The following is a 23669-nucleotide window of genomic DNA, read 5'->3' as shown; positions in this document are numbered from 1 at the left end:
ACCTCTTCGGCCGAAGAGGTTGTAAAAAATGCGTTTAAAAGGCTCCTCTGATGATCCCAGCTGAACTGCGCGATCATCAGAGGCTTTTTTTTAACTTTTAAAAGCATTTTTTTGGCCGGGATTTGGCAGGGATTTTTGCTACCGGTTCTCCGAACCACCCGCCGCCATCGCTACCGGACTGGGTGATCCGGTCCAAACCGGGAGCATTTCACCCCTGCTCCAGGGCCTGAGGAGGGTGAAAAACGCCCCCCTCCTGTAGTATAGATGGCTGAGTAGGCCACGCCCACCATGGCCACGCCCACTCAGCAACAGGATAGTGAACTCATTGCTAAAGGATCTGAAGCCCACCCCTGCATGCAAGGATATGGGAAGGAAAGAGGCGAAAGCCTCTTTTCATGCATTTCTAGGAAAGGAACTCCAGCAGAAAAATGCTGTTGGGTCCCATTTTGTTGTTCAGAAAGGGAAATGATATCAGTGGCTTCACCCGGATAGGAAAAAGAAGGGCACTGGGTTATTCTTGCTTTTTCTGGGAAAACAGTATAATCACAGAGGGTAGGAAAAAATATCCCAGCTGTTGAAAGCCATATATTCTCTTGTTATATAGCAGGGGTCCCCAACCTTGGCAACTTTAAGCCTGGTGGATTTCAACTCCCAGAATTCCCCAGCCAGCTTTGCTGGGAAGTTGAAGTCCTCCAGGCTTAAAGTTGCCAAGGTTGGAACGCCCTGTTTTATAGCATGGCCTTAATGATGAATTGTGATGGATGGAAAATCAAGGGCCATTATTCACTGGGAATGCTCTTTCAAACAGACCGTGGAAACACGGAAGGAGAAAAAGGCGATCAGACTGTGGCCAGTAGAATTATGATTATAGGAAATACTGCCCTATATGGAATTTTAGACCAAAAGCTTAACGTATTTTGTATTTGTGACTGCACTGAAGAAAATTGGAAGTTTTTCTGTTTTGCTTCTTTCTTTATTCCTTTGCATCCTCCTTTCCCCTATTTTTTAAATTGTTCTTTTTTCTTGCTTTTTGATATTGTATCTTTTGTAGAAATTTAATGAAGTTCATCAAGTTTAATGGTAAAGCCAGGAAGTAGGGCAAGGTATGTGGTAAAGAGGTGAAGTCCAGCTATTTCGGGCATGCTGGGTGAGAAGCACCTGCAAAAAAGAAAAAAAAAGAACAATTTCGTCCCTTACAGACAATCTCACCCTGGTCACTGCCATCATCAGCTGCCCGTTCATTTTAAATGCCTTATTTATTTTTTATTTTTATTCATTTGAATTTATTAGCTGCCCAGCTTCAACGAATCGTAGGCGGTATGTTTTATTTATTTGATTTTATGATATATGTTAATGAAACCTGTCGCCTAGACATTTTATCAAAAGCCAGGAGTAATTTGGGACAGATCTATTAGCCTTGCAAAGTTACGATCCAGCCTTCTCTGGCTTGTAAATCACAGATAGATCTCAGTTAGAATATAGAATAACAGAATTGGAAGGGATCTTGGAAGTCTTCTAGTCTAAACCAGGGGTGAAATGCTCCTGGTTCGGACCGGGTCAGCCGATCTGGTAGTGATAGTGGCGGGTGGTTGGAGAACCAGTAGCAAAAATCTCTGCCCACTCCCATGCCCAGCTGAGCCGTGCGATCATCAGAGGTTGTTTTTTTTTACTTTTAAAAGCATTTTTTCTTCGGCCAAAAAAATGCTTTTAAGAGTAAAAAAAAAAGGTTCTGATGATCGCGCAGTTCAGCTGGAATCGTCAGAGCCTTTTATACATGCTCACACTGGAAAATGGAAGACCAGCTCTGATGCAAGCACAAAGGCCAGCTGATCATCGTGCATGCAGGTGCACCAAAAACCCAGAAGAGGAACAGGCGCTGCCGTGTGTGCCAGGCGACATGGCTCCACGTGCCACTTTGGGCACGAGTGCCATAGTTTCGCCATCACAGCCCTATAAATTTCTGACAAATGGTTGTCGGTTCTCTTCTTAAAAGCCTCCAGTGATGGGGCACCCACAACTTCTGGAGGCAAGCTGTTCCACCGGTTAATTGTTCTGTCAGGAAATTTCTCCTTAGTTCTAGGCTGCTTCTCTCCTTGATTAGTTTCCATCCATTGCTTCTCGTCCTGCCCTCAGGTGCTTTGCAAAATAGCTTGACTCCCTCTTCTTTGTGGCAGCCCTTGAGATATTGGAACACTGCTATCATGTTCCCCAGTCCTTCTTTTTACTAGACTAGACATATTCCTGTAACTGTTCTTCATATGTTTGAGCCTCCAATCCCTTAATCCTCTTTGTTGCTCTTCTCTGCACTCTTTTTAGAGTCTCAACATCTTTTTTATGTCGTGATGACCAAAACTGGATGCAGTACTCCCAACTGTGGTCAGTCAATCTCCTGAAAAAGGTTTCAGAGTTATTGGTGACTATGCCACAATAAAAATGAGTCGCATAAACTTAAAGCCAAGATGATTGACGTGCCTGAGAGAGGCAAGAATCGTATGATGTATTTATGGTGCTGAATTAAAAGTAGGGAGACCCAGGTTTTAATTCCCCCCTCAGCTATGAAAATGTTGAACCAGTCCTTCTACCTCAGTGCAAGAGCCAGGGTGGGGTAGATGCTGGTTTAGGAGAGGGTGAAGGACCAAGGATGAAGCCCCACCCTTGGTAGCTCTATGAATAACTTGGGATTATTCTAGTTCTAGCCAATGGTGAAATCTAATTTTTTTTACTACCCGTTCTTTGGGCGTGGCTTGGTGGGGGTGGTGTGGTGTGGCTTGGTGGGCGTGGCTTGATGGGCATGGCAGGGGAAGGATACTGCAAAATCCCCATTCCCTCCCCACTCTGGGGCCAGCCAGAGGTGGTATTTGCCAGTTCTCTGAACTACTCAAAATTTCCACTACCGGTTCTCCAGAACCTATCAGAACCTGCTGGATTTCACCCCTGGTTCTAACCCAGTGTTTCTCAAGCTTGGGCACTTTAAGATGGATAGACTTAAAGTCCCAGAATTCCTCAGCTAGCTGGCTGGGGAATTCTGGGAATTGAAGTCCACCATCTTAAAGCGCCCAAGCTCGAGAAACACTGCTCGAGGCCATCTAACAAGAAGAAAAATAAGACTCACTTCAATATACCGACATACTCACACCCACTAAATTTTAACCATTTTGAGGACATGGCTCGGTTGATGGAGTATACATTTACTAAATGAAATGTTTATGATACGGTGTATGAGTCCTGGCTGCTTATTGACCTTCGTTTTAGTACTGTGCATCTTTCATTCCAGTTTGTATTTGTATTGTTGACCACAATTGTTCACAGAGTTGCGCTTTGCTTCATCCCTGTGGGATTGATGTAGCAAGACCGCCTCATCAGCGGATCAATACATATTTGTGTGCGCATTAAATGCTTTCCTGTATAGATTTATAGTTCTGCATCATCTGATGTTCTACATTGCTTTATTGACCAAAGCCACGAGCCTGACTGAAAAGCTTCTAAATGAATCAAAGCTGGCTAACTTCAAAAGCACCCTATGGAGGAAAAAGAAAAGCAAAGAACCAGATAGGAGAAGTAGAGGAGGGGAAATCTATAAAAAGACTGTAATTATGATTAAACCATTTGAAATATCCTGAAAAGGCTGCTTGAAGTAGCATGCCTACTGATTATATTTAAGATATTAGCATCATTATTTTTATATATATTTAAATCTAAGCACAATATGACCCATTCTTTAAACATAAAAGATATTTTCTGCCATTCCATTTCCTAAAACTCATTTAACAATGGAGATATGCTTTTCTTAGTGAGACAAATCCTGGTTTCTTAATTTTGTCAAGAGCACAAAAAATGAGAGTTACATTTCCTTTCTTTCTTTCTTTCTTTCTTTTTCTTTCTTTCTTTCTCTTTCTTTTTCTCTCTCTTTCCTTCCTTCCTTCCTTCCTTCCTTCCTTCCTTCCTTCCTTCCTTCCTTCCTTCCTTCCTTCCTTCTCCCTCCCTTCCTTTCTGTCCTTTACTTCATTCTGTTCTTCTTTCTTTTCTTTCCTTTCTTTCTTTAGTCCTTCCTTTCTTTTCTTTTTCTTTCCCTCCCTCTTTCCCTCTCCCAATATAAAAGGGGACCCCATGGCCTTGAAAAGGGGGTCAAGGCCTGGCTGTTTCTTCAGGTGTTTGGGTCTAGATCAGGGGAGTCAAACTTGATTTCATTGAGGGCCGCATCAGGCTTGTGTGTGACCTCAGGGGGCCAGGGTGGGCGTGGCCATCTTGACATGAGTTAGGGGTGCCTTTTGCTGTGTTCTTCCAGCAAAAATGGACTCCCAAGCTCCGTTTTCAGCTGCAACGGCCTCCTGCAATCCCCTGCCAGCAAAAATGGCAGAGGCACTATGGGCTGGTCCTTCACTGTTTCCAGGACGGCCCTGCAAGCCAGATCTAAGCACCCTGTGGGCCATATCTGGCCCCTGGGCCTTGTGTTTGACCCTCCTGCAATAATAGTAGTCCTCAACTTACAACCTCTTGTTTAATGACCATTCAAAGTTACAATAGCACTGAAAAAAGTGACCGTTGCAACATCCCCGTGGACACATGATCAAAATTCAGATGCTTGGCCACTGATTCATATTTATGGCGGTTGCATTGTATTTGGTGCTCATGTGATCTCCTTTTGAGACCTTCTGGCAAGCAAAGTCAATGGGGAAGCCAGGTTCACTTAACAACTGTGTTACTAACTTTAACAAATGCAATTTGTTCACTTAACAACTGTGGCAAGAAAAATCATAAAATGGGGCAAAACTTGCTAAACAAATTTAATTTAATTTAATTTAATCACGTTTGTTTGTGATTTATATTACTAAGTTTCACTTAGTAATATAAATTTTGGGCTTCAGTGAGGTCATAACTCAAGGATTACCTGTATTGCCATTAACTATTTCCCGGTCTGGTCTATCATTGTCCCATTCATGTATAATCAGATCTGGCCCTGGTTAGTTTCAGAACTGGGAAAAAAGTCAACCAGCTAGAGAAAGGAAGCTAACAGTCCACCAGTGGTTAAAATCCAGCCAGATCTATCCGGCTCGCGCAAACTGGTAGCGCCAGCAGCGGGAGGCTCCGCCCACTCACTGGGACATCCTTACGTCCCATTTTTGACCCTCTGCGCATGCGCAGAAGAGGTGCACGTGCTCACATTCCCGAACCAGTAGCGAAGGTAATTGCATTTCCCCACTGGGTTAAACTCTCTCCAGCACAACAGGAAGTAAGAGAAAAATTCTCTCCAGCGGCCCAAAGTCATGGCAGGATTCCAGGAAGAAAACAGGTTAATGGTTTACTAAAGGCTCAAAGCTTTGCAGAAAAGTATGCACAAATGTTGATAGTAAAAGCACTCTGCAGTGGTTGCTGTCTGAAGGTCCTGGGATCAAGTGAAGTACAACAACCTTCTCAACAGGGGCATTCCAGACATGTCAAACTACAACTCCTTCCTTTTGAGCTGGTAGGACCACCATGTACTTAATGGGAATTGTAGTTTCATGCGCCTAGGCCAGGGGTCTGCAAACTTGGCTCCTTTAAGCCTTGTGGACAAAGCTGGCTGAGGAACTCTGGGAGTTGAAGTCCACAAGTCTTAAAGGAGCCAAGTTTGCAGACCCCTGGCCAAGGAGAATGCAAATAAACTACTAAAAAGGTTTATTTGCAGGAATGAAATCTCTTGATGATTCTTTTTCAGTCCCACAAGAGTTGCTGTGAAGACACAACCGGAGGCAGGACAGAAAGTACACATTACCCATGATATGGATGATATCTAGGGAAAATAGCAATTGATATCCATCCATGCTAGATAATGCCTGGATTCATAGATTCATAGAACAAAGATTATGCTTTGCTTGACCATAGTTTGCAGACTAAATTATAATTGCTAAGTTCACACACGTTAAATAAAAAAAGCAAGAAGTCTGCATTAGATGGCTCATTGAGTCCACTCAAATTGAGTTCACCCAACACATGAAAAACATTGATTAGTTGATTGATTGATTCCTTCCTTCCTTCCTTCATTTATTTTATATGCCACCCATCTCACTTCGAAAAATGAACTCTGAAAATGGCTCTGCATGGCAGTTTGTTTGATTTTGGTTTAGCATGTTGCATGAACCTATCCACTGTAATTTGATAATCATAGCGTATGACTTAATGTACTCTACAGGCCCAGCCAAACAATGGCCTTAATGAATACTTTAAAGCATGATTACATAATTGATGGCTTAGCATTTTGTCCAAACGTTGAAAAAAGTTTGAGAATCTTTGTGCTGAATATTCTCATGTGATTAAAATTGAGTCATTTGTCTCTTTTGTTTCTGTCTGATTGGACATAAAATGCAAGCGCAGGGAATAAACTGAAATTGTTCATAATTAAAATAACAACAAGTTTTATGGCATGAATGAGCAGGCCGTGGGCTTCCCATTACGGAAAATTAAAATATAACACTAAGAAAAGGAGGGGGGATGACAAGACATCATTTGACCCACATCATTGCTGGGAATTTGGGCAGAATGAATCCTCTCTTTCAGGAACTTAAGACCGTAGCAAAACTTTTTAACTAGGAAACATGTGACAACATGTTCTCAGTTACAGCAATTACGCATAAAAACTGCCCAAGTAGATCAAATCAAGGTCCATCTTGCCTAGTTAGTCTGTTTCCAGGGGCATCCAGCCAAATTCCTGTGCACTCATAAAATAGTACATACCTTAAGCTGAAAGCTTTGCTTGTGAAATGAACTATTTTGGCTGTCAAACCAGAATGCAGACAAGGGAGATGGAATCTATATTCTGAATATGTCTCTGAAGAAACCCCAAGGACCTACAAAAGAAAACAATAGGGAGAACAATAATAGCAGGCTACAAATAACTGAAATCAGATGGCCAGATGGAGCCAAGTTGCATGGATGTGGCTCAGTGGTGGGTTTCAAATTTTTTTACTACTGGTTTTGTGGGTGTGGCTTGGTGGGCGTGGCATGGCTTGGTGGCTGGGGCATGGCTTGGGTGGGGCATGGCTTGGGTGAGGCATGGCTTGGGTGGGGCATGGCTTGGTGAGCGTGGCTGGGGGAAGGATACTGTAAAATCTCCATTCCCTCTCCAATCCAGGGGAAGGTTACTGCAAAATCCCCATTTCCTCCCGATCAGCTGGGACTTGGGAGGCAGAGAATAGATGGGGGCGGGGCCAATTAGAGATAGTATTTAACGGTTCTCCAAACTACTCAAACTTTCTGCTACCGGTTCTCCAGAACCTGTCAGAACCTGCTGAAATCCACCTCTGATGTGGTTTCTGTCTAAACCCAAATGTTGTCATGTAATGGGAGCCAGTTTCGTCTAGCAATTAACTCAGAGGTCTTCAAACTTGGCAGCTTTAAGACTTATGGACCTCAACTCCCAGAATTCTCCAGCCATCTATGCTATGCTGGCTGGAGAATTCTGGGAGTTAAAGCCCACAAGTCTTAAAGCTGCCAAATTTGAAGACCTCTGGGTTAAGGCACCAGGCTAGAAAGCAGGCGACTATGAGTTCAAGTCCCATCTGAGTCAGGAAAGTCAGTTGGGTGATCTTAGGTCAATCTCTCTCTCTCTCTCTCTCTATCTCAGTCCAGCCCACCTCACAGGGTGATTGTTGTAGGGAAAATAGGAGGAGGAAAGTGTATTTGTAAAAATAATAAAGGTGGGATATACATCAATAAAAAAATATCAACAGAACTGAAGGGTGGGTAAGGCCCTTTTAGCCCTTTATAGCAATGCTGGCTCAGGAATTCTGGGAGTTGAAGTCCATAGGTCATAAAACGGCCATAGTTGCCCACCCCTGTTCTAAGTGAAGAGTGGTTAGAGCTCCTTAGCTAGAGGAAACAAAATTCATGCTAAAAGTCTGTCACACAATCTTTGAACACTGTCAATCACTGAAGGAACAAACAGACAACTTCTATGATCCTTTCCTAAGACCAAAAACAATGAGTATAGATAACAACTCTCAAGATTTGTTTAAATATCAGAATGAGATCTAGTCAACCGTGGAACAGTCTTCATATGGAGATTCTCCACGAATAGAGGTTTTTTTTACCAATAAGCTGAACAGCCAACTCTCAACGATAATTTAAACTGGCTTTCTTGCACATTGCCAAAAATCAGTCTAAATGAGCCACAGTGGCGCAGTGGCTCGAGTGCAGTACTTCAGGCTACTTTTGCTGCCTGCAATTTTGCAGTTCAAATCTCACCAGGCTCAAGGTTGACTCAGCCTTCCATCCTTCCGAGGTGGGTAAAATGAGAATCCAAATTGTTGGGGGCAATAGGCTGACTCTGTAAACTGTTTAGAGAGGGGCTGTCAAGCACTGTGAAGCGGTATATAACTCTAAGTGCTATTGCTATTGCTAGATTATCTTTGTTGTCCCCTCTTGACCTCAGCAATTTCTTACAGCAGGGTTCATGCATCAGCCTGAGCCATGATCTGTTCAGTTTGATTTTGACTTGATTTCCTACACAGATCTAATACAGATCTCTAATTAGATCAGAAATCAGTCCCACTGTTCAATATCTCACATAAATGTGCAGAAGTCCATCATTTTTAATAAGGCACAAACCTGTGAACAGGTACTCCTGGACTTACAATCACTTGGGACCAGAATTTCTGTTGCTAAGCAACAGAACCCAATTTCACAAGCTTTCTTTTTCCTACAGTTGTTAAGGAAATTTCTGCAGTTGTTAAGTGAACCATGTGGTCATTAATTGAATCCGGCTTCCTCCATTGACTTTTGCTTGTCAAAAGCCAGCTGGGAGGTCACAAAGGGCAATCACACAATCCCAGGATGCTACAACTGTCTAAAATACATGCCAGTTGCCAAGCACCCAAATGTTGACACATAGTTGTACGGATGCTATTATGGTTGTTTCACACTGTTCAAACAAGTTGTTTCTCACAACTTCAAACTTTCACTAAACAAACAGTTTTAAGTCAAGGACCACTTGTAATATTTTTAACAACTACATAATCTACTATCTATCATGAATTCCATAGGATAATAATATATATGTTTAAGTGTGTCAGACAGTTCTGCTGACTGATCCTAGTTTTAATTCTTACAACGAGGAACTAGATTAAACTCTAATTAAGAGTATACCAAGTGAAATCGGAAAGATTCATATTTAATCACTCTCAAAGCACTCATGGCTACTGAGATTCATTGATTTCAATGAAACTAACCTAAGCCAAGTATTTAAAATTTTTACTTCTGAAAACTTTCAGATAACACTCCCGATTCCTCCTCCATTTAATTTTCTCAGCAACCCTGCGAGCTAACTTAGATTCAGGTTTCCTAAGCTGGAACGTCTATCCAGATCCTTATTTCGTTCTGAGAAGGAAAAGAAAGCCTTCCGCCCAGAGGTGGGATTCTCATAATTTACCTACCGGTTCGGCCAGCACTGAAAATGTGAGCACGTGCTTTGCTCACACGTGCGGCTTGCACGCATGTGCACGGATTGAAAACATGGCTAAATAGTATGGCATAGTGCCAGGGTGGGTGGGCAGGCCCACCCGCAGGTCGCTACTACCAGTTCATCCGAACCTGTGGCTGTCCGCCAGCAGCCTGCAGAGCTGGCAATGGAGTCAGAGAGCAATGAGGCTAAGGAAGAACATGGGCCAGTCCTGGAGGCTGGGGAAGGCCCAGATGAGGGCTCTGCATCAGAGGCAGAGGTGGGGCCAGGGCCATTGGGGTAGTGATGTGCGGACTCCGGAGCTTTCAGAGGCTGACAGTAGTGAGGCAGAGGAACAGGAGGAGCCTATTCCTAATGCACACATGAGAAAAGCTGCCAGAAGGCAAGAGCAGCTCAAGCAAAGAGGACGATTCGGGAGTAGGGCCAAGAGATGATTGGCCCCTCCCATAAGGCTTAAAAGACCAGCAATGGCGTTTGGGCTCTTTGCCGGAAAACAAAGTTGATAGCTTTGTCTTGCTGCATTTGTTTCTTATTGGCGTCTTCTGCTTTTGAACTTTTGCCAAGAAAGGCCTTTGGCAGTTTGCCTAATTTTTTTAATTTTTTTTTTATTTACATTTATATCCCGCCCTTCTCCGAAGACTCAGGGCGGCTTACAGTGTATAAGGCAGTAGTCTCATTTTATTTGTATATTTACAAAGTCAACTTATTGCCCCCCCAACAATCTGGGTCCTCATTTTACCTACCTTATAAAGGATGGAAGTGAGTCAACCTCGGGCCAGGCTTGAACCTGCAGTAATTGCAGGCTGCTGTGTTCTAATAACAGGCTTCTAACAGCCTGAGCTATTACGGCCCTAATTAAGACCAAGGTTGGAGATAAGATTGAGGAATTGTGTTGGAAAGAATTTGCTTTGGACTACGCTGAGAATGAGTTAATTCTCAACTGTTCTAATAAAGTTTGTTTGTCTTTAAACTGACTGAGTTTTCTACTACCTACTTGGGGCTGGGTCACAACAGAACCAGCCCAAACCGGCTGAATACCACCTCTGCTTTCACCCCTCATCCCAATTTTATAGTCATCTTCTGCCACCTCCCTAGCCCATTCTGAAGGAAAGAAGGCAGTTGGTTCCAGTCTCAAAATACCACAGTACAATTGGCTGGAACAGGTTGCTATTACACACCCACCCTCTTTCTACAAGAGAAGAAAACAAACTTAGCCGATGATAGTTAGACAATGCACTGGAAATGCACTGTGGAAGGATCTCCCATTCTTTTACCCTTCTCCAAGATCCCACCAGGAGGATTCCAGTGACTAACAGAAGCTGTAAAGTGCCATGGGGTACTTTGGGTCAGAGTTTGAACAATTTCAACCAAAAACAGCTGTTTCACCACTGAGTCACAATACTGTAACCAGCTGGGGAGTGAAATTTGAGTTGGTTTTGGTGCTCAGAAGACCATGAAAGCTACTTAATCCTACCCAGAACTTCTAGGGCAGGGAGAATGCAATTGGGCACTCTCCCTATAATGAAACAGATGCTTGGAGTTATACTTGAGTAAATATCTTTGGGAATGTAGATTTCCTATCTATGTTCTAGTGAAAAAGGATGAAGGGTAGATAAATTCAGGACATAAATTTATGAAGTCCTGTCTGTCTGTCTGTCTATCTGTTTGTTTATTTATTTATTTCAATTTGTCAAACAAAACCAAAAACAGGATAATACATATAAAAATTGTATAAAAATACAATGTATAAAATTGTATAAAAATTGTATAAAAATACGATGACAGCAAAGAAACTAAAAGACGCTTGTTCCTGGGGAGGAAAGCTATGGCAAATCTAGACAGTGTACTAAAAAGCAGCAACATCACCCTGCCAACAAAAGTGCGTACAGACAAGGCTATGGTTTTCCCAGTTGCAATGTATGGCTGTGAAAATTGGACCATAAGAAAAGTTGAGCACCAAAGAACTGAGGCCTTTGAACTGTGGTGCTGGAAAAGACTCCTGAGAGTCTCTTGGACTGCAAGGTGATCAAACCGGTCAGTCCTAGAGGAGATCAACTCTGACTGCTCTTTAGAAGGCCAGATCCTGAAGATGAAACTGAAATACTTTGGCCACCTAATGAGAAGGAAGGACTCACTGGAGAAGAGCCTAATGCTGGGAAAGATTGAGGGCAAAAGAAGAACGGGACGACAGAGAACGAGGTGGCTGGATGGAGTCACTGAAGCAGTAGGCCTGAGCTTAAATGGACTCCAGAGAATGGTAGAGGACAAGAAGGCCTGGAGGAACATTGTCCATGGGGTCGCAATGGGTTGGACATGACTTCGTAATTAACAACAACAATGACAGGGAAGATAGGCACATTAGCGCGCTTATGCAAGCCCCCTCTACGGACCTCTTAAGTATGAAGTAAGGTTCACGGAAATCAATTTCTGACTAAAACTGTGAAAATTTGTAGCTGAGACAACTGAGTCAGGTAGAGCATGTTTATTTGATTGTTTTGCCTTTAAGCAGCTTTTCAAAACATTATTTGCTTTTAAACAGCTGTCTTCTTCTGCTCAGGATGCAACTATAGCGAGAGGAAATGTTGAGATGACTGATCACTCTGAACTGGAAGGAGGAGCACAGAAAGCGGGAACCAGAAGGTTACTGTAACTCAACATTATGTCATATGTCAGGACTGAGAGCGGAGTATATTAATGAGATAACAGAAATGGGGGAAAAAAGACCTTAGGACGACCTCTAGTGGATTATATTATGCTAGTTTTTAAATTAACATACAGATACAAATGCACACATCCCTTTCTCTCTTACAGTCTTCCAGTCCTCCAGTTCAAATCTTGAAAAGTTCCTGTGTTCATATGCAATATGAAAAAAAAATGTAATATAAGGCTATCAAGGATGCAGGTGATAGGATTCTACCAATGGTGAAATTCAATTTTTTTTTACTACCGATTCTATGGGCATGGCTTGGTGACCGTGGCTTGGTGGGCATGGCAGGGTAAAGAAACTGCAAAATCTCCATTCCCTCCTCACTCCTGAGGGAAGGATACTGCAAAATCCCTATTCCCACCCCACTCTGGGGCCAGCCAGAGGTGGTATTTGTTGGTTCTCCAAACTACTCAAAATTTCCACTACTGGTTCTTCAGAACCCGTCAGAACCTGCTGGATTTCACCCCTGGGTTCTACCCATTATGGTGCAAAGATTTTCATGAATGAATACAGGAAATAGTTTTAAAATATCCATTTATTCTATACTCATACCAAAGACTTGAAAAAACCCTGTCTAGGTATCAGCTATATTTGTTCAGAGTGATCAGTCATCTCAACATTTCCTCTCGCTATAGTCCCGTATCTTATTTGTAAACAGTCACTTAGATGAGTGACAGCCCACAGTCACTTAGATGAGATGAGTGATGTAGAAATTTGATCAATGAAATAAATCTCTAAAGTTAATTGTTTGATCTATAAAATTCATTACAGCTTGGTAACAGCATATCTCATGGAGTTCTTACATCCACATGAAATTGCTTGACATAGTGTAAGCCGCCCTGAGTCTTCGGAGAAGGGCGGGATATAAATGCAAATTTAAAAAAAATTGTCTGGTTGCAAAATCATCAGCAATCATTTACAATATAATATACTAATTTGTCAGTCAAGGCTGCTTATCTTTGAAATTCTCTATTCACAAAAGCTAAAACTTCTAACACATTATTGGTTTTTTTTTAAAAGACCATTAGGGTTTTCCCTTCCTGGACCAGTAATTTTAAGTGCTGGTATTTAGTGAACGACCCTTGTTATTCTCCTGTTTCATAGTACAACCCTGAACAGATCATCTCAAAAGTGAGTCTCTATAAATTGAATGATACTTATCTGCAGATTAGAATTTGCAACTTTGAAATGTTTTTAAAGTTACAGAATAACAGAGTTGGAAGAGACCTTGGAGGTCTTCTAGTCCAGGGGTCTCCAACCTTGGTCCCTTTAAGACTTGTGGACTTCAACTCCCAGAGTCCCTCAGCCAATCAGGGGTCTCCAACCTTGGTCCCTTTAAGACTTGTGGACTTCAACTCCCAGAGTCCCTCAGCCAGTGGTGAAATGCTACAGGTTCACACCGGTTCACGTGAACCGGTAATGATAAAAACTACCAGTTCAGGGTGAACCAGTAGTAAAAAAAAGCTACCAGTACCTCCAAACTGGTATTTTCGACGATCAGCTGTGCCGCACGATTTAAAATTGCTAGAAAGCAGGAAATCCTGCTTACTAGTAAATCTAAATCACGTGGCACAGCTGAGTCCCCTCCCTCGCTGTTCTACTTACCTTCCCAACCCTCCTTTTTCCACGCGCAGCACGCCTTTGGCGCATATTGTCTGTGCAGCGTGTGTTTGGTGCGCACTGCGCATGATGCACAGCATGCATTGACGTGCACCGTGCATGCATGCAGATGCAGGTCGCGTTTGGCATGCACCATGCATGCTTGGCACGCAGTGTGTGTTTGGCACGCGTTTGGTACGCACCGCGCATGCGCGGGCAGCGAACCCGTGGCAAACCGGGAAAGTTTTCACCACTGAGAAGATCCTATACATTTCAATCAAATGACTGTCCAATCTCTTGTCCATACCACTCGTGGACAAAGTTAACGTAGGTTCCAAGAAGAAAAAATAAACAAAATGGCAATGGAAAAAAGATTTAGATCTGGAAGTTAGCAATTGCGATACATCCCACCAGCCTTCTACTTGTCTAGACAGTTTTTAATATGTCCCTTTGAAGGATTATTGAAGCAATAGCAAAATCTGAAAGCGGGCGCAGCTGGTGCAGCCGAAATGTAGGACAAAGGAAATGAGAAGAAAAAGAAAAACAAGTCTGTGAAGGAATGAAAAAATTGCAAACCGCGGGGGTAACAGGGAGAGGGGTGCAAAAACCCTGCAAACAAAAAGAAAGAAATGCAGAATGTTGGCATTTGGGTTGCTAAGGGATGTCACGCGAGGAGGCTCCCGACAAAGAGATGGTTTCTCTAATCCTTAGCTTTGCATGACTATCTCTCCAAAATGAGGGAAGGGAAGAGAGAGGGAGGGTGGGTGGGTAGTTAAGAAAGTAGGCCTTGGTTTTAGCCAATGTTGAGAGTCGGAATCTGCCTTGGGGACAAGAATGCTAATCAAAAATTGTTTTTCCATGAGCACAATGGTGACTGAATTTCTAAGCCCCCCTCATGCAGTGTTTCTCAACCTTGGCAGCTTTAAGATAAGTGGACTTCAACTCCCAGAATTCCCCAGCCAGCTAAGATCGTTCTAAACTTACATGGGTGTCAAACTTGCCGTGTCACGTTGCCCTCACGTGACGTATTGTGACTTTTTTTCCCTTTGCGGAGCTGGGGTGGGCGTGGCCTGTGCGTGACGCATCTTGGCCCTGGGCCGCCATTTTGACACCCCTGAATTCTAAAGGATAGACAAGAGAGATGGCCAACATGCAATCCATTTCTGAAAGGATAAAATGAGACTGGTTCTTGCACTTACAACCACTACAGCTTTCCCACAGTACATAAATCCCCACTTATGACAGTTGCAGCATCTTACACTTAACAATGGATTGTTGTGGTCGTAAATCAACCTATACTAAAAATTCCCTTTCTGAATGACTATGCCCCTGTCATTTCCCTGTCACAGAGGAGGTGCAGTGGTGTTCTGTTGCAATGTCATTTCTATTTAAACTTGTCTGATGTACTAATGTGGCCTCTTATAAAAGAGCCCGTAGAGAGGTTATATTAATAATTTATCAGACACATATATTGCCCAAATCCCAATTTATTTATTTTTATTTATTTATTATTCAAATTTTTATACCGCCCTATCTCCCAAAGGACTCAGGGCGGTTTACAGCCTTATAAAACATAAAAAACATAAGAATAAATACAAGTTAAAACAACATTTTAAAAAACTTATTACATTAGGCCAAATTTAAAAATATCGATTAAAATAGTACAAAACCCCATTTAAAACTAATTTTTAAAAACTAAACCCTAGGCCACCCAAATTACTTTGGGAGGAGAAACAATCACTAGTACAGGGGTGTCAAACTCACATTCTCACAGCAGTGTCACGTGACATATCGGGACTTTTTTCCCCTTCACTAAACGGGGCATGGCCAGCACATGACGCATCCAGCTCACAGGCCGGGAGTTTGACAGCCCTGCACTAGTACATTTCTTATCTTCTTAATGCACTAGTACATTTCTTATCTTCTTAATGCACTAGTACATTTCTTATCTTCTTAACATCTTAGATGTTGAGAGACTCTAGAAAGCATGCAGAGAAGAGCAACAAAGATGATTAGGGGACTGGAGCCTAGAACATATGAAGAACAGTTGCAGGAACTGGGTATGTCTAGTTTAATGAAAAGAAGGACTAGGGGAGACATGATAGCTATGTTCCAATATCTCAGGGGTTGCCACAAAGAAGAGGGAGTCAAGCTATTCTCCAAAGCACCTGAGGGTAGAACAAGAAGCAATGGGTGGAAACTAATCCATATTAAATTAAATTAAATTAAATAATTAAACTGTATTTAACTCATAGAATCATCTATTGCAATGTCCTTCCTGTTAAAGACTACTTCAGCTTCAATCACAACAATACAAGAGCAAACAATAGATTTAAACTTAATATTAACTGCTTCAATCTTGATTGCAGAAAATATGACTTCTGTAACAGAGTTATTAATACTTGGAACACACTACCTGACTCTGTGGCCTCTTCTCAAAATCCCCAAAGCTTTAACCAAAAACTGTCTACAATTGACCTCACCCCATTCCTAAGAGGTCTTTAAGGGGCGTGCATAAGAGCACAAGCGTGCCTACCGTTCCTGTCCTATTGTTTCCTTTCATTATATCCAATTAATATAGTTATTACATACTTATGCTTATATATATGCTTATATATTATATAGTTATTTTCATGCTTATGCTTATATATACTGTTGTGACAAAATAAATAAATAAATAAAAATAATCAAGGAGAGAAGCAACTTAGAACTAAGGAGAAATTTCCTGACAGTTAGAACAATTAATCAGTGGAACAACTTGCCTCCAGAAGTTGTGAATGCTCCAACACTGGAAGTTTTTAAGAAGAGATTAGATAACCATTTGTCTGAAGTGGTGTAGGGTTTCCTGCCTAAGCAGTGGGTTGGAGTAGAAGACCTCCAAGGTCCCTTCCAACTCTATTATTCTATTCTATTCTATTCTATTCTATTCTATTCTATTCTATTCTATTCTATTCTATTCTATTCTATTCTATTCTAGTCTAGTCTAGTCTAGTCTAGTCTAGTCTAGTCTTCTCTCCTATCCTATCCTATCCTATCCTATTCAACTATGAAATCACTACAGCAAATCCTAGAGTTACAACCACAATTAAGCCCAAAGTTTATGCTGCTAAGTGAAACATTGGCTAAGTAAGTTTTGTCCCATTTTATGACCTTTCTTGCCACAATTGTTAAACAAATCACTGCAGTTGTTAAGTTAATAACATAGCTGTTAAGTGAATCCCATTTCCCCATATTCTTTGTTTGTCAGAAGTTCATAAAAGATATCATATGATCCAGGGACATTATAACTGTGATAAATATGAACCAGTTGCCAAGCAGCTGAATTCTGATCTTGTGAGCATAAGGATGCTGTAACAGTCATAAATGTGAAAAACGGTCATAATTCCCTTTTCTCATTGCTGTTCTAACTTTGAACGGTCACTAAATAAGCTGTTGTAAGTCAAGGACTAACTATATTACCATAAGACATTGATACATTCAGGTGATTGCATGTCATAGGCAATTTGAGTGGTTGCAAATCTTTTCCACTGCTCCTTGTTTTTTAAATTGTTTTAATTGTTAGTCACTCAGTCCCGATGTGTGATCCATATAATTGTTCAATAAATAACCCAAACAACCAAATTTTGCTTCACTACCATGAGATCGAGGCAGCAAAGATAGTATAATAAAACTGCATTTCTCGAATACCTTCCAATGTTTATCCTTTACGTTTACCCTCCTCCTTTTTTTCTTTTTAATTCTCTTAATTTCCCCCAAACACAACAACAATTTAAAAACAACTCCAAAACCTTATTTTGCATTCACGGGACAGCCTCACTGCGCAGACTAAAGAATCGCAGGCGACAGGCTCCGCCCCTCGCCCCGCCCTCCGAACTCGGGAGAGCCACTGAGCGAGGTTGGCGCGTTCAGCCAATGAGAGGAAGAAGGGAGGAAATTCGGGTCCAGGCGCGCAAAACCCAGCAGGCTTTGCGTGGGCGTCCGGTGAGCTCGGCGGCGCGGAGCAGCGGAGAGCGGCAGGCGAGCTGCATCCGTCGGCATCGGCTCGGCGGAGCGTGTCTGGGGCTTGGCGGGCAGGCGAGGCGTCGGGACGGGCGTTCAGGCAATTTAGGGGAAGGCGAGCGCCGGGCTTCTCGAAAAACCCTGTTCGCAATTGAGGCTCGTTCACCGGGCAGACCGCCGGCTCTTTCCCCGAAGTCCGTGCAATGCTCCGGCTGTCTGGGTGAAAGCGGGGAAACAAGCCGGGTAAGCTCCGTCCGCGTCGGCTGCCCCGATGTGGGGGATTCCAACTCCCATCGAGGCGGCACCTCTAAAGGTCTGTTTGGGGGAGAAGCTGTCCTGGCCCTCCGGCGGGGGATGATGGGATCGGTAATCCAGCGCCTTGCTTGAGCTCAGATCTGGGATAAGAGGACAAAATGATGATTGCAGAAAACTTGGGGGTTTTTTTTCCCCCTTGGTAGGTGACGTTGCTGTCACCCGATGTCCCCTCTGCATCGGTGGGGTGTGATGTTTAAGAAGGGCCGGAGATGGACTTTGGAGTAGTTTATTTTAATGCAAGGGGCCAAACGTGAATAGGGGTTTCACACGTGCCTAGGTTATTATATTTTTTTTTTTGGCTTTCCGTGGCTGGTGAAAAAGGACACACGTGCTCCTGATGTCATTGCAACTGGTCTTATACCCCTGCAAATATATGAAATAGCAGATTTAACAGTTGGAAAGGACCTTGTGGTCATCTAGTCCAACCCCCACCAAAGCAGGAGACTTTAAACCGTTTCTGATAAATGGCAGTCCAATCTCTTTTTGAAAGCCTCCAGTAATGAAGCTCCCACAACTTCCCAAGGCAAGCTGTTCCATCGGTTGATTGTTCTCACTGTCAGAAATTTTCCTTTTCCAGGTTAAATCTCTCCTTGTTCAGTTTCCATCCATTGCTTCTTGTCCTGCCCTCAGGTGCTTTGGAGAAAAAGCTTGACTCCCTCTTCTTTGTGGCAGCCCCTGAGATATTGGAACACTGCTATCATGTCTCCCCTGGTCCTTCTCTTCACTAGACTAGCAATGCCCAGTTCCTGCAACAGTTCATCATATGTTTTAGTCTCCAGTCCCCTAATCATCCTGGTTGCTCTTCTCTGCACTATTTCCAGAGTATCACCATCTTTTTATAGTGGTGACCAAAACTGGATGCAGTATTATAGGTGTGGTCTTATTAAGGCTTTATACAGAGGTATTAGTACAAGCTTGACCTGGGCTCAGTCTCTCCAAATCATTAAAAAGCCCAGCCTCCAGATAGGGAATTCTTGTGCAATATCTGATCTGCAAGGCAGGGGGCTGCCAAAATCATGATTGAAAAAAAACAGAGTAGTTTGATTTTTATGTACAGGTAATCCTCAACTTAACAACAGTTCCCTTAGTGACCATTGAAAGTTAACAACAGCATGACTTATGACCATTTTTCACACTTGACTACTGCAATATTCCCCATGGTCACGTGATCAAAATTCAGATGCTTGGCCACCGACTCGCATTTATGACAGTTGCCATGTCTGGGGTCATGTGATCGCTTTTTGCGACCTTCTCACAAGCAAAGTCAGCGGGGAAGCCAGATTCGCTGAACGACCATGTTATTTTAACAACGGCAGTGGTTCACTTAATAAAGTGACAAGAAAAAGTCATAAAATAGGGCAAATCTCACTTAATAAATTTCTCACTTAGCAACATAAACTTTGGGCTCAGTTGTGGTCATAAAGTGAGGTCTACCTGTACTTTCCAGACAGTCGTTAAAAGTCAACACTGACTTGACAACACATATTCATGTTCGAGAATACAGAATAACAAGAGTTGGGAGGGACCTTGGAGATCCACTAGTCCAACCCCCTGATCAAGCATGAGACCTGATACCATTTCAGACAAATGTCTGTCCAATCTCTTCTTAAAAACCTCCAGTGATGGAGCACCCACAACTTCTGGAGGCAGGTTGTTCCACTGTTTAGTTGTTCCCACTGTCAGGAAATTTCTTCTTAGTTCTTGGTTGTTTCTCTCCTTGATAAGTGTTCATCCATTGTTTGTTTGTTGTAGAGAATTTGATTTGTGTTTTTTTTTATTTATCCTAACCTTATGAGTAATGTTCGCCAACTTCCTGTGGCGAATTCTGCTTGACATATGTTTATCCTTATGGAATGAGGAGGGCTGGAAAGCATCTCACTGCTCTATATCTGTTTAGAAAAGACTACTAGGGCAAGAATATCTTGACTAAGGTGTCCCAGGACTCAGTCCTTGGGTTGTGAAGGAGAGAGGGTAGCTTGTGAAAAATGTCCAAGTATAAAGAATGTTCTTTCTGGGGTTTAGTTATATTTCACCCTGAGGCCTCATTATCATTGAGCTATTATCAGTCTCGGAATACAATATTAGAATCCTAAGAACATTCATTAATGTTGATGTCAGCATTTGCTGAATATAGTATGGGAACTAAGAAAGCAAGCATATCTGGAATCAGAACTATTGGAAGAAAAATCCATCTGGTTCAGTTCCAAGCTGGGAGAAAGGCACTGGAAATAAAATGGAGGCTAGCTGCTTAGGAAAGAAGGTCCGTTTATTGATGAGTACAACCAGCATGTGGTTCTGGGACAGCTGACAAAATGGCTGAATGTGTGGATGGATCATTATAGGTTTCTGGGGGTTTGTGTTTGAAATGCTTCAGGGCATTTGTAGTGAGTCTGGTATCTTTTGCTAGTCTAATAGGGTTGGGTTAATTGATTATGTCCTAAAAGTCATATCCTGTCCACTTTAACCCCATCACCCTGGCATTGAAGATGTTATGTTTATGAAGAAATTGGCATGGATTTCTTAATGGGCGTAATATCTCCACTTCTAAAGATTTCAGGCATCTGCTGGGGGCTGTGTTGCTATGCAGGAAACTGGGGCTGCTTTCTGCCTTTAAGAGCATGTTTCTCCATTTCTCCTTTGGGGAAATGTAATACAGTATTCCGCCTCTTTTAATATTCCCCAAAATATTTCATTCTCTAGTTGGGGGGGGGCATGATTACTTCTTACAGAACTGTTAGATCAACACTGCATATGATACCCCTGCAGAAGTTAAAACGGGAAAAAAGAAAAACTGCAGAAAAATTGGTAGATTTCATATTGATTTTTTTTTTTTAAAAAAAATGAGAATCGGGATTTGTGAAGTCAAGAGTTTGTGTTGGCACTTCTGGGTTGATAGGATTAACCAGTGACATCACCGCAACGGTGATTCCTGAGAGGAACCAGAAGTGGTACCTATTTATCTGCTTGCATTTGCTTTCAAACTGCTAGGTGGGCAGGAACTAGAGTGAATGGCGGGAACCTATTCCATCATATGGCTCGCACTCAGGTTTCGAACTGCCGGCCTTAATGTCTTGTGACCCAGCGTTCTAACCACGTGAGCCACCCCGGCCCCTAACTCAGAGTTGATGCCAAAGAAGCAAAGGTGGTTGGTAGCTTCAGGTTCTTGGACCCCAAGAATGGATAAAAATGGGCAGTGAACTGAAGAAGTGAAAAGGAAGATGCGCTTAAAAACAAAGAGATAGAAAAGTTGTGAAGAATAACGTGCTCCAATGACAACAAATATTGGAATAGTTAATATTGTAGCAGTGGCTTTTCAAAGAGGTCATGCATGAGTTTGGAAAATGAGTACTAAGAAAGACCAGCACTTTCACAAGGTATTGTTATACATAAACCAAACATAGAATAGAATTTTCCCTTCCAATCCAAATAACCACATCCAAAGCTTTTCATCTCCCAACCCCCTCCCCATTACATAAAATAACTTTCTAATTATTCAAAGGCAATCTGATATTTCTTAATCTGATATCTATTTTGTAGATAATCAATCCATTTTTTCCATTCAATTAAATATCTTTCCTGCGTATTGTCTTTTAAAAAAGCTGAGATTTTAGCCATCTCAGCCAAATTAATAACTTTCAGTATCCATTCTTCTATTGTAGGTATCTCTTCTTTCTTCCAGTATTGTCCAATCAACAGTCTTGCTGCTGTTATTAAATTCAGAATCAATTTAGTCTCAATCCCTGTACAATCCGTTATAATTCCCAAAAGGAAAAATTGTGGCAGGAACTTTATCTTCTTCAGTACATTTTGAATAATCCACCAAATTCTTATCCAAAAGACCTTAATTTTCTTGCAAGTCCACCAAATATGAAAATATGTAGCGTCATGAAAATATGTATTCTATGTTTGGTTTATGTATAACAATACCTTGTGATTGACCCGGGAAGCCGGGGGGGGGGGAGGAGGGAGGGGGGAAGGGGGTTTTTTGGGAGGGAGGGGGGAAAAAGGGGGGAAAAATGTTTTTGTTTTTTAAAACTCTTTCAATAAAAAAAAAAAAAAAGAAAGACCAGCACTTTCAAATTATGGCTTGGGAAAGAAGTACTGACAGTAGTGTGGATTGCAAGAACAACTGCTCAGTTAAAATCTGACTGTTCTTGAGGTGATGGCCTGCACAATATGTCAGATTGCCTTATACACTGTAAGCCACCCTGAGTCTTCGGAGAAGGGCGGGGTATAAATGTAAACAAAACAAAACAAAAAAAGATGACTGTCATAACTTGGATGCGGGAGGTAGGAAGTTGAACTGAGAGAAATGATTAAGCTCAGCAAGGTTGAAAAGTGGATAGGGTTGATAGACAGGATCAGGAATTACTTCCGTGTCTTTGAAAGAAATCATCGTCATCTTTTAATGACCCAATAATCCCTTGCGGGATGGAGTCTAGGCAGCTGAATGGAGCTGAGAGTTTACTGTCCGGATGCCCTTCCTGTTGCCAATGCAGAGTTATATTCAGCAGATATGAGCTCAATGTGCCCAGAGAGAGAAATATCTGCCTGTACCTAGGATCGAACTCACAGCTTCCTGATTGTGAGGAGAGAGCTCTCACCTCTAGGCCAATGCACCTCTCAAATGCAAGTGGCAGTAATATTCCTGTCAAAATGGCAAATATTTGTCCATATAGTTGGTATGAGTTGAGCCCAACTTGGTGACATCGAACAAATTACAGTGTGATTCCTTTGATATATGTTCTTTAATATACATGGATGTTGGCAAATAGAAATTGTAATCCCAAAATGGTCAGGGAGACAAACTGGGTTGGGGAATTCCCACATCAGCTTGGATAACACATCAGACTGAGTTGATAAACCAGTTCTTTCAAACCATGCAGACTCTACCAAAACCAACCTAACCTTATAAGCTTACCACTATATAAACCCAGACATACCGTGCATAGAATCGCAAACCAAAAGTGTCATACGGCCTCTTGGTCAGATCCAAGCTGCCATCTGTATTGTGTTACTCAGGAAATTGGGTTAATTGAGTAAAAACTTGATGTAAATGTGCTTCTAATCCAGGGGTAGTCAACCTTTTTATACCTACCACCCACTTTTGTATCTCTGTTAGTAGTAAAATTTTCTAACCGCCCACCGGTTCCACAGTAATGCGCCATGTATCGTCGTCTGCGCATGCCTCTCACGCATCATGGATTGGGTTTGGGGGGGGGCCCGCTGGCTACCAGCTCTGCTTGTCTGTTACAGCTGGGTGGTGTGGGGGAGATGCGCGAGCTATTCTGGGACACGGCTCTTTGCGGTCGCACTACAGCAGCATTTAGTTTTATTTACGTAACGTGAACTAAACTTATGTGCGGGCGATACAAATAGTATATATTTTCAGAAATTTAAATTGTCACAGGGAATTTTATGAAAACCTAATGAAAATGTTTTTAAATAATGCTATGAAAATTTTTTTAAAAGTCAATTAAATTTTAAAAAAGGAACTGTTTCAGTATCCCTACCGCCCACCATGAAAGCTGGAACGCCCACTAGTGGGCAGTAGGGACCAGGTTGACTACCACTGTTCTAACCAATGAGAAGTGGTTGGAATATGCAAGTAGAGGA

The 23669-nt window shown here is 42.2% G+C and overlaps 1 long non-coding RNA gene across 1 annotated transcript; it reads right to left on the bottom strand.

The window, feature by feature from the left end:
* Nucleotides 1-224: 224 nt before the first annotated feature.
* LOC131190487 (uncharacterized) lies at nt 225-21998 on the bottom strand. The gene is made up of 4 exons (XR_009153296.1): nt 17427-21998; nt 14724-14860; nt 6712-6824; nt 225-1158 (listed from the first exon to the last, which is right to left on the bottom strand). It is a non-coding gene; the product is annotated as an uncharacterized LOC131190487 (long non-coding RNA).
* Between the last annotated feature and the right edge of the window lie 1671 nt (nt 21999-23669).

The sequence above is a fragment of the Ahaetulla prasina genome, chromosome 2 (genome assembly GCF_028640845.1).
Source record: "Ahaetulla prasina isolate Xishuangbanna chromosome 2, ASM2864084v1, whole genome shotgun sequence".
NCBI lineage: Eukaryota > Metazoa > Chordata > Lepidosauria > Squamata > Colubridae > Ahaetulla > Ahaetulla prasina.
Note: the sequence above shows the minus strand (reverse complement) of the source record. Positions and strands in the feature narration are given on the sequence as shown.